Source organism: Schistocerca nitens, chromosome 8, assembly GCF_023898315.1.
Source record: "Schistocerca nitens isolate TAMUIC-IGC-003100 chromosome 8, iqSchNite1.1, whole genome shotgun sequence".
Lineage (NCBI taxonomy): Eukaryota > Metazoa > Arthropoda > Insecta > Orthoptera > Acrididae > Schistocerca > Schistocerca nitens.
Window position 1 is genome coordinate 442,594,802 of NC_064621.1, and position 12,353 is coordinate 442,607,154.

The window sequence follows — 12,353 nt, forward strand, 5'->3', positions numbered from 1 at the left end:
GTATTATGCAATTTCAAGCAAGCAAACATGACCTTTTAGCTTCAGAAGTGGACATAATGGCCATACTCTAAATGAAACAATGTGTGCAAAACTCCTAGAGGCACATTGGATATAAGAAATGAGTCAGCACTTGAATAAACTGATCAATTTCAGTCCAGCATGGTATGCCTTTAGATGCATCTCCCATTGTGTTGTCTTATTTTGCGCATTTTCATTCCCTGTTATCTTATGGAATTATTGTGAGAGGCAGTGCACTTAAAATAAATAAAGTGTGTGTTCAGCAGATGTAAGCATTAAGAATATCATGTAAAGTAACTAACTTTACAGCCGGCAGCAGTGGTCTCGCGGTTCTAGGCGCACAGTCCGGAACCGTGCGACTGCTACGCTCGCAGGTTCGAATCCTGCCTCGGGCATGGATGTGTGTGATGTCCTTAGGTTAGTTAGGTTTAAGTAGTTCTAAGTTCTAGGGGACTGATGACCACAGCAGTTGAGTCCCATAGTGCTCAGAGCCATTTGCACCATTTTTTTGAACTAACTTTACATTTTGCCGAAGCCTTTTTAAGGATATTGGAATTCTTACCCTCAGTTCTCATTACATTTACTCTTTATTGGCTTTTGTTGCTGATGATAAAAATCAATTGGAACTGAATTAATAATAACATTCTACTATAAATGGAATACCATAGCTGTACAAGACACAAAAATAGTTTTCATGTAGACTTTTCCTCCTTGTCCAAGTTTCAGAATGTAGTTACAGGGTGTATGTGACCTGGGAGATCCGGGAAAAACGCGGGAATTTTTTCATCCGGGAGAAAACCAGGAAAAAGCCAGGAATTTTTTAGAATCCCAGGAATTTGTTTTAGTTTTCACTTAAATTTTTGTAATTTTGACTGCTAAGAACCCCCATGAACCATGGACCTTGTCGTTGGTGGGGAGGCTTGCGTGCCTCAGCGATACAGATAGCCGTACCGTAGGTGCAACCACAACGGAGGGGTATCTGTTGAGAGGCCAGACAAACATGTGGTTCCTGAAGAGGGGCAGCAGCCTTTTCAGTAGTTGCAGGGGCAACAGTCTGGATGATTGACTGATCTGGCCTTGTAACATTAACCAAAACGGCCTTGCTGTGCTGGTACTGCGAACGGCTGAAAGCAAGGGGAAACTACAGCCGTAATTTTTCCCGAGGACATGCAGCTTTACTGTATGATAAAATGATGATGGCGTCCTCTTGGGTAAAATATTCCGGAAGTAAAATAGTCCCCCATTCGGATCTCCGGACGGGGACTACTCAAGAGGACGTCGTTATCAGGAGAAAGAAAACTGGCGTTCTACGGATCGGAGCGTGGAATGTCAGATCCCTTAATCGGGCAGGTAGGTTAGAAAATTTAAAAAGGGAAATGGATAGGTTAAAGTTAGATATAGTGGGAATTAGTGAAGTTCGGTGGCAGGAGGAACAAGACTTTTGGTCAGGTGATTACAGGGTGATAAATACAAAATCAAATAGAGGTAATGCAGGAGTAGGTTTAATAATGAATAAAAAAATAGGAGTGCGGGTTAGCTACTACAAACAGCATAGTGAACGCATTATTGTGGCCAAGATAGACACGAAGCCCACGCCTACTACAGTAGTACAAGTTTATATGCCAACTAGCTCTGCAAATGATGAAGAAATTGATGAAATGTATGATGAGATAAAAGAAATTATTCAGGTAGTGAAGGGAGACGAAAATTTAATAGTCATGGGTGACTGGAATTCGTCAGTAGGAAAAGGGAGAGAAGGAAACATAGTAGGTGAATATGGATTGGGGAGAAGAAATGAAAGAGGAAGCCGCCTTGTAGAATTTTGCACAGAGCATAACTTAATCATAGCTAACACTTGGTTCAAGAATCATAAAAGAAGGTTGTATACCTGGAAGAATCCTGGAGATACTAAAAGGTATCAGATAGATTATATAATGGTAAGACAGAGATTTAGGAACCAGGTATTAAATTGTAAGACATTTCCAGGGGCAGATATGGATTCTGACCACAATCTCTTGGTTATGAACTGCAGATTGAAACTGAAGAAACTGCAAAAAGGTGGGAATTTAAGGAGATGGGACCTGGATAAACTGAAAGAACGAGAGGTTGTAGAGAGTTTCAGGGAGAGCATAAGGGAACCATTGACAGGAATGGGGGAAAGAAATACAGTAGAAGAAGAATGGGTAGCTCTGAGGGATGAAGTAGTGAAGGCAACAGACGATCAAGTAGGTAAAAATACGAGGTCTGCTAGAAATCCTTGGGTAACAGAAGAAATATTGAATTTAATTGATGAAAGGAGAAAATATAAAAATGCAGTAAATGAAGCAGGCAAAAAGGAATACAAACGTCTCTAAAATGAGATCGACAGGAAGTGCAAAATGGCTAAGCAGGGATGGATAGAGGACAAATGTAAGGATGTAGAGGCTTGTCTCACTAGGGGTAAGGTAGATACTGCCTACAGGAAAATTAAAGAGACCTTTGGAGAGAAGAGAACCACTTGTATGAATATCAAGAGCTCAGATGGCAACCCAGTTCTAAGCAAAGAAGGGAAGGCAGAATGGTGGAAGGAGTATGTAGAGGGTTTATACAAGGGCGATGTACTTGAGGACAATATGATGGAAATGGAAGAGGATGTAGATGAAGATGAAATGGGAGATACGATACTGCGTGAAGAGTTTGACAGAGCACTGAAAGACCTGAGTCGAAACAAGGCCCCGGGAGTAGACAACATTCCATTAGAACTACTGATGGCCTTGGGAGAGCCAGTCCTGACAAAACTCTACCATCTGGTGAGCAAGATGTATGAGACAGGTGAAATACCCTCAGACTTCAAGAAGAATATAATAATTCCAATCCCAAAGAAAGCAGGTGTTGACAGATGTGAAAATTACCGAACTATCAGTTTAATAAGTCACAGCTGCAAAATACTAACGCGAATTCTTTACAGACGAATGGAAAAACTGGTAGAAGCGGACCTCGGGGAAGATCAGTTTGGATTCCGTAGAAATGTTGGAACATGTGAGGCAATACTAACCTTACGACATATCTTAGAAGAAAGGTTAAGAAAAGGCAAACCTACGTTTCTAGCATTTGTAGACTTAGAGAAAGCTTCTGACAATGTTGACTGGAATACTCTCTTTCACATTCTAAAGGTGGCAGGGGTAAAATACAGGGAGCAAAAGGCTATTTACAATTTGTACAGAAACCAGATTGCAGTTATAAGAGTCGAGGGGCATGAAAGGGAAGCAGTGGTTGGGAAAGGAGTGAGACAGGGTTGTAGCCTCTCCCCGATGTTATTCAATCTGTATATTGAGCAAGCAGTGAAGGAAACAAAAGAAAAATTCGGAGTAGGTATTAAAATTCATGGAGAAGAAGTAAAAACTTTGAGGTTCGCCGATGACATTGTAATTCTGTCAGAGACAGCAAAGGACTTGGAAGAGCAGTTGAACGGAATGGACAGTGTCTTGAAAGGAGGATATAAGATGAACATCAACAAAAGCAAAACGAGTATAATGGAATGTAGACAAATTAAATCGGGTGATGCTGAGGGAATTAGATTAGGAAATGAGACACTTAAAGTAGTAAAGGAGTTTTGCTATTTAGGGAGTAAAATAACTGATGATGGTCGAAGTAGAGAGGATATAAAATGTACACTGGCAATGGCAAGGAAATCGTTTCCAAGAAGAGAAATTTGTTAACATCGAGTATAGATTTAAGTGTCAGAAAGTCGTTTCTGAAAGTATTTGTACACAGCCATGCATGGAAGTGAAACATGGTCGATAAATAGGTTGGACAAGAAGAGAATAGAAGCTTTCGAAATGTGGTGCTACAGAAGAATGCTGAAGATTAGATGGGGAGATCACATAACTAATGAGGAGGTATTGAATAGAACTGGGGAGAAGAGGAGTTTGTGGCACAACTTGACTAGAAGAAGGGATCAGTTGATAGGACATGTTCTGAGGCATCAAGGGATCACCAATTTAGTATTGGAGGGCAACGTGGAGGGTAAAAATCGTAGAGGGAGACCGAGAGATGTATACACTAAGCAGATTCAGAAGGATGTAGGTTGCAGTAAGTACTGGGAGATGATGAAGCTTGCATAGGATAGAGTAGCATGGAGAGCTGCCTCAAACCAGTCTCAGGACTGAAGACCACAACACAACACAACAAGAACCGATACTCTAACAAAGGATATTACTGTGTGCAGCTACTGCAGAATAATACTGCAGCATTAAAACTTGAACAAGAGAGAGAAAAAAAAAATTAAATAAAACTTAAATTGCAAAGGAAATGCTCCATATAAAAAACACAGTACTCGCATAAGCGCCTGCAAACAGCAAAATGTGCCAAAGGCTTTCAGAAGGCTATGCAATGCTTCATAGCAACAAATTGCCTCCGATGAGCGTGAAGCCACCACTGTTTACATTAGACTCATTTAATCAGTTACGAGTGGGCCCATGCACACGCGCAGTTCTGTCACATATGAGTAGTTCCTTCTCCTGCTTGTGGCTACAGAAATGTGGCTGTTGGCTGGCAGCAGTAGCAGCAACCAGCCACATGCTACTCGGAAGAATTTTACTGGTGCGCCCAAGCTCCCAGATTCACGCGAGCGCAGCAGGCCCAGATCAAGTGGGGGGTGAGGGCAAACCGGGGTATCTGAACAGGCCGGCAATTTCAGGGGGAGGGGGCAAATTCATATTTTTGAGGGGAAAAAGCCTTGTTTCACAAAGCACCTAGCATCCAGCACACGTGGGTCTATCGATAATTCATATGATTTTGAAATGCACCCCTGCTGGTTTTTGAACACATTCTAAGTTGATTTCTGAATGAATTATATGTTGATTTTTGAATGCGTGCATAGTGTACATGATGTCTCTGCCAGGGGAATCCTCGTCACATCTAGAAATAAACTTTCCTGCAGACAAAACGGGACAGGGCTATATGAGCTGAGTGGAATAAAGCCGAACCGTTGAATGCCAACTGGTGCTTGTTTATGTGATTGATTCGGTTTGCGAATGTTCAGCAATGTTATAATTACTAGCAGAATCCATAGATTCAGACTACCAGAGTGGAAATAAATGACTAACAGGAATAACAGGTAAGAAAGATTATGCATTATCTTCTCAGTGTATCCAAGAAAGTGAAATTTTTACAGAAAATTTTTGGCCAGATCGTTACACTAGACAGGGCCTATGGTAGTCCCCGGCTGGCAGCCGCTTAATTTCCATTCCGGGAGTAGCGCGGAAAACGCATTGTACGAACACGTAATAACAGCTAACCAGAGAATAATTGCTGGTTAACTAAACCGGTGATTGCAGCAGGGTTAGTAAAGTTAACCGGAGAATAAGTTTTGACAGTGGTAGGAATAGTTACAGAATTAGTGATGACAAGACTGTTTGTTAGAACGAGGAAGGAGAAGATACGGGGACATCACACAAATTATGGCAGAATATGACGATTCCAAATTTATACAAAAATTTAGTTTTTCTACTTTTCGGTCTCATCCACGAGAAACTGGTGCGTATGAATGAAATATGAAACTGTTTCCTAACGTAAAGCTTTTTGCTTGTAATAGACCAAATAGGTATTATGTATTCGTACTTCGTGAATTATATTCTGTCATATTATAAAAATGATTATTATTGCCAAAATGGTCTCGTTTATTTGGTGTGTGTTACAGTTGCTGCAATATTAGTAAGGCCTAATTTGTTTTATCCAGCACACAGTGACAAAATAGACGTAATCAGATTGAGAAACCATACCAGTCTGGGTACTATTTGTATTAACAGCCTTTCCAGCATTAGACAACGACATTTCTATTTTTCATGCAGCAAAAAGTTTGACGAACTTCGATTAGGTAATAGTTCTTTCGCAGAAAGGAAAGCATGGCTTGTAAAGCTGTAGCAAGATTAGGGAGAAAAATCGCTAGGACCTAAGGATTGAAGAAGTGTGTACTGTCTTGCCTGTCTCTTGTCTTTTACTGGTTTTAGGTATCCTATATTTAATTTTATGTTACACAGAAGATCTAATTTCTAGCTAATAGGCAATAAAGAGTCCAGATTTTCTGAGGAGTTCTTGTTCTCCTGGTTACAAATAATCCTATCCAGTATTAATTGCGATGTTCTCTCTCTCTCTCTCTCTCTCTCTCTCTCTCTCTCTCTCTCTCTCTCTCTCTCTCTCGCTCTCTGAGTGAAATCAAGTGACATGCGGTATAAGAATGTTGTTTGAAGAGGCATGGCACTGCACTGCACACTTAAGACCAAATAACGTGTCTTACATTTCCTCGAAGATATGTGTTTTATGTATCGGACTCTTCAGAAAGGTGTTCACAACAAAATGAACTTATTTTTGAAAAGCTCTTATTAATTTTTGACGTTCTAATGCGCAGAGCAGTCTGAGTTAGGGGGGCTAGTCTCCACGTGACCCATGTTTACATTTAGTGATTTGTGTGTTTCCTCTTTGTTTACTGCTCTCACGTCCAATGAAAACAAGACAGATTTCTGTGGCTCGGAGCTATCAAGTGAATTAAAACAGACCTGCCCTCTGCAGGAGACAAACTGTTCAAGAAGCGGGAACCACTGATATCAAAATGTTCCCACACGACACAGACTGATGCAGTTTTTATTTGACAACAGCGTATTGAAAAACAGAGAGAATTTAACAAAGACACGTATTGCTTCCATAAAATTTGGGGAAGCTATTGATAATGTAGTTGGAAAAAGTTACAGAGAACAACCTGTTCAATATTTACATTGACAATGCAGTTCACAGATGGAATTCTTGGATAAATACTGGAGCACAATTAAATGATTTGGTAAAACTAAAATCACTCCCATATGCTGATGATGTTACACAGATTTTTTTCAAGAGAAAATGATTTACAAAAATCCATTCAAGAACAGTGTATGTTAGAATGCCACTTCCAAGGTTTGGGCAGTCATTCCAGCCCCTTAATGACAAGGGCTGGCGTGTCACCCAGCCTGGATGTAGTTTTAGGCAGGCTATTTCGCACATTCAACTAGGTTAATACCAGGCTGCTACCCGCATACCGCCTCAGTTGAGCACTATTTCAAAACATTTAGGAAGCATTTACACTCTTTCACATGGGTAAGATTACATGCAGACTGTTGGGGTACACAAATTTGGTTCCCAGTTGGGATGAGGAGGGAGTATAAAGGGGTGGCAACATAAAGGGCATCTGGTCATTCTCTCACATTAACAGTGCCAAATCTGATAATAGCTGTGTGACCCCTAGTAGGTATTGGATATAGACAAAAGGAAGATGATGATGATGATAAGATGCACAGAATATAACATGAAAATATCTTTTAGTAAACCTAAGTCAATGGCATTTTGCAGAAAATATTCAATGTGAACTAAGGTAGTAGTTAATGAAAAAACAATTAAACAGGTAAAATATTTTAACCATCTTTGATGTAAAATATCACATGAATATACAGAAGTTATGCTGATTAAGTTGCACAGATTTGTAGTTAATGAAATTTATAAAACGGTTGCACTGTCAACATTTTTATGTAGAATTAAACCATGCGTATGGAAGAAAAGACAAGAAAAACAAATGCAAGGATTATAAATTAGATTTGTCAGAGTAGTGAAGGGATGTAAAAGAATAGATAAAATACAAAATGAAGATATTCTAAAGGAGTTGAAAATTTGGAACATAAAAAAGATAAATGGAATGAAAACAAAAAGAAATGGAATGACCATCTACAATGAGTGGGTCTAGAGAAACAACTATGTCAGATAAAGAGCTTTAAAACAAAAAGGGATCCTGGCAGACTGCGAAAAAGATTGGAAACTGCAGAAGAAGAAGAAAATTTACAGACTGAGTTTCCATAATGTCTTTCTCTTACGACAATGTGTAGCTTCTTTTATTTCATCACATGTTCTTTCTAACTCTTCACCATCCATGGAGAGCAAGTTGGCATAAAAATTTATACTGCTGTGGTAGGTGTTGGAATCCTGCCTATTTGGCTACATTAATGCGTTCACTATGCTGTTTGTAGTAGCTTATCTGCATTTGTAATTCCTTATTAATGGTTAGACTTATTCCTGCATTACCCCTATTTGGTTTTGTGTTTATAACCCTGTACTCACCTGGCCAGCTGTCCTGTTCTTCCTACCATCGAACTTCACTAATCCACACTATATCTAACTTCAGCCTAATCATTCACCAAGCGAGGTGGCGCAGTGGTTAGCACACTGGACTCGCATTTAGGTTTTCCGTGATTTCCTTAAATCGTTTCAGGCAAATGCCGGGATGGTTCCTTTGAAAGGGCACGGCCGATTTCCTTCCCCATCCTTCCCTAACCCGAACTTGCGCGCCGTCTCTAATGACCTCGTTGTCGACGGGACGTTAAACAACACTAACCTAACCTAACCTAAACTAACCTAACCTAACCTAATCATTCCCCTTTTTAAATTTTGTAACCTACTTGCCCTATTAAGGGATCTAATATTCCTTGCTCCAACCTGTAGGTTGGAGGTCTGTTTTCCCTGGTGATGTCAGTCCAATCAAGAGATATGAATGTGTGACTATTTAACCTCCGGAATATTTTACCCAAGAGAATTCCATCATCATTTAACCACAGAGTAGGGTTGCATGCACTCAGGAAAAATAATGGCTGTAGTTCAGATAGTTAAGGTATAGCACTCCGTCTTCAGGCCACAAGTGGCCCATCGGGACCATCCGACCGCCTTGTCATTCTCAGTTGAGGATGCGGATAGGAGGGGCGTGTGGTCAGCACACCGCTCTCCCGGTCTTTACGATGGTTTTCTTTGACCGGAGCTGCTACTATTCGGTCGAGTAGCTCCTCAATTGGCATCACGAGGCTGAGTGCACCCCGAAAAATGGCAACAGCACATGGCGGCCCGGATGGTCATCCATCCAACTGCCGGCCACGTCCGACAGTGCTTAACTTCGGTGATCTGACGGGAACTGGTGTATCCACTGTGGCAAGGCCGTTGCCAGTTAAGGTATAGAAAAATTTAATCATGAGTGAGTGAAGCTTAATTGTAGGAAGAGGATGAGAAGGAAAAATTATGGACAGGGGGAAAGGAATAAAATAGAAAACCACGTGATAGAATTTTCCAAAGAGCATAATCTAATCATTGTTAACCTTTGGTTTAAGAATCATGAAAGACTTTTGTATGTCGGAAACAGACCTGGAGACACCAGAAGGTTTCAAACTGATTATATAATGGTAAGAGAGAAATTTCAGAACCAGTTTTTAAACTGTGAAACATTTCCAGGGGCAGATGTGGACTCTGACCACAACTTATTAGTTAAAAACTGTAGATTAAAACTGAAGACATTGCAAAAAGGTAAGAAATGACGGAGATGGGACCTGGATAAGTTGAAAGAATCAAACGTTGTTGCAAGTTTCAAAGGGATCATTAGGCAAAAATGTACTGAAACAGTGGAAAGGAATACAGTAGAATACGAATAGTAGCTTTGAGAGATGAAATAGTGATGGCAGCAGAGGATAAAATAGGTAAAAAGACAGTGCCAAGTAGAATTCCTAGGATATCACAAGACATATTGAATTTAATTGATGAAAGAAGAAAAGATAAAAATGCAGCAAATAAATCTGATGAAAGCAAACACAAACACCTAAAAGATAAGATCATCAGGAAGTGCAGAATGGTTAAACAGAAATGGCTGTAGGACAAACGTAAGGATATAGAAACATATATCAGTAGGGGAGAGAGAGAGATGCTGCTGGGAAAGATAGATGCTGCCTATAGAAAAACTTTAGATGTCTTTGGAGAAAAGAGAAACAGCTGTATGAGTATCAAAATCTCTGATGGAATGCCAGTACTAAGCAAAGAAGAGATAGGTGGAAGGACTATATAGAGGGTTTATACTAGGTAGATGAACTTGAAGGTAATAATATAGAAACTGAAGAGGACGTAGACAAAGATGAGAGACTGCAAGAAGAATTTGACAGAGCATTGAAGGACCTAAGTCGAAACACGGTCTCTGGAGTAGACAACATTGGATCAGAAGCACTGATATCCTAGGGAGAGCCAGCCATGACAGAACTATTCACCTGGTGTTCAAGATATGTGTAACAGACAAAATACCCTCAGACTTCAAGAAGAATGTAATAATTCTAATTCCAAAGAAAGCAGGTGCTGACAGTTATGAATATTACCAGTCTGTTAGTGTAATAAGTCATGGTTGTAAAATACTGACTCTAATTATTTGCAGAAGAATGGAAAAACTGACGTAAGCTGACCTCGAAGAAGATCATTTCCGATTCTGGAGAAATGTGGGTACACACAAGGCATACTGACCCCATGGCATACCAGGTGTAGAAGTATGAAACTGGAATTTCCCTAGAGATGATGTTAGTCTCTGTGTAGGGCCCATGAGACCACATCTGCAGCACCATCTGTTTCCTGTAATGGCTGACAACAAATGTCAACACACAGTAACCCAAGTTCCATACATCTATGTCTGTAAACACAATAACTTTTGTGCCTACAAACTACTATTTGCGGACAGCATTGGTTTTCCATTATCATTTGAAGAAAACTGCTGCAGAATTGCATCGAATGCTTGTCGAAGCATTAGGTGAACATGCTCTTGGGAAACACAGTGTTTCGAGTGGTAAAAAAATTCAAAAGTGATGATTTTGACATGAGAAACAATGAATGCTGGAAACCACTGAAAAAGTTCTAAGACAACGAATTGCAGGCCTTATTGGATAAAGACGATACTCAAACTCAACAGAAACTCGTGGAACAATTGAATGTGATGCAGAAAGCCGTTTCTCTTCAGTTTAAAGCTATGGGAAAGGTGCAGAAAGTGGGAAAATGGGTTCCACATGAACTGAATGAAAGACAGCAAGCAAATCAAAACACCACTTGTGAAATGCTGCTTGCCAGGTACAAAGGAAAGTTGTTTCTCCATTGAACAGCGACATTTGATGAAAAATGGGTATATTTTGAGAATCCTAAGTGTCCTAAATCATGGGTGAATCCAGGCAGACCATCGACATCCACTGTAAGACCAAATCACTTTGGAAAGAAGACAACTCTCTGTGTATGGTGGGATCAGAAGGATGTCATCTAGTATGAGCTGCTAAAACCTGGTGATACCATTAGCACTGATCACTACCAACAGTAAATGATCCATTTAAATTGAGTATTATGTGACAAATGAGCGAAACATGAAAAAAGGCAAAACACAGTCATATTTCTTCATGATAATGCCCCATAACATACAGCAAAACAGGTCAGGGAAATGATCAAAGTGTTCAGTTGGGAAATACTAGGGCCTGCAGCTTATTCTCCAGGCTTGGCTTCATCCGATTATTATGTGTTTGCATCACTGGGATGCACTCTTGCTGAACAACGGTTCAATTCATATGAAAACGGCTCATTGACTGGTTCGCTTCAAAAAAACTGTTTTTTTGGCATGGCATTCATAGCCTGCCAGAGAGGTGGAGAAATGTATGAATTACAATGGAATGTATTTTAAATAAAATATTGTTTATCAGTTTCAAAATACAGACATAATTATTGCAGTCAAATTCCGGTTTCAAACATTCAACCCTTGCAGGTTTGAACATAGGTTAAGGAAAGAAAAACCTATGTTTACAGCTTTTGTAAATTTGGAGAAAATGCTTGACAGTGTGGAGTGGAATACACTTTTTGAAATTCTGAGGGTAGAAGTGGTAAAATGCATACAGCAAAAGATCATATATTACTTGTACAGCATTTACAGAGAGTTGAGGGGCATGAAAAAGGAACAGAGATTAAGAAGTGAGTGAGGCAGGGTTGTAGCATATCTGCAATGTTATTCAATCTGTACATTGAGTAAGCAGTAAAGGAAATCAAAGAAAATATTGGAGATGGAATTAAAGTTCAGGCAGAAGAAATACAAGTTTGGAGGTTTGCCAATGACATTGTAATTCTGTCAGAGACAGCAAAGAACTTGGAAGAACTGTTGAATGGAATGGAGAGTATGTTGAAAGAAGGATATAAGAGGAATCTAAGCAAATGCAAAACAAGGGTAGAGGAATGTAGTCAAATTAAATCAGGTAATGCTGAGGGGATTAGAAAGGAAACAAGACACTCAGAGAATTAGATGAGTTTTGCTGTTTTGGCAACAAAATAACTGATGATGACCGAAGTAGAGAGGATATAAAATGTAGACTGGCAAAGGCAAGAAAGGCATTTCTGAATAAGAGAAATTAGTTAATATCAAATATAGATTTAAGTGTTAGGAAGTCTTTTCTGAATGTATTTGTAGCCATGTATGGAAGTGAAACATTGATGATAAATCGTTTAGACAAGAAGAGATT

General features: G+C 39.7%; 1 protein-coding gene and 1 pseudogene across 3 annotated transcripts in view; one reads left to right on the top strand and one right to left on the bottom strand.

Annotated features, from left to right (window-relative positions):
• The window catches only part of LOC126198446 (DENN domain-containing protein Crag), a 345,330-nt gene that overhangs the window by 93,686 nt on the left and 239,291 nt on the right, over nt 1-12,353 (top strand). The gene's annotated exons all lie outside the window — the stretch shown is intronic.
• Nucleotides 8,891-9,008, bottom strand: LOC126199833 (5S ribosomal RNA; annotated as a pseudogene).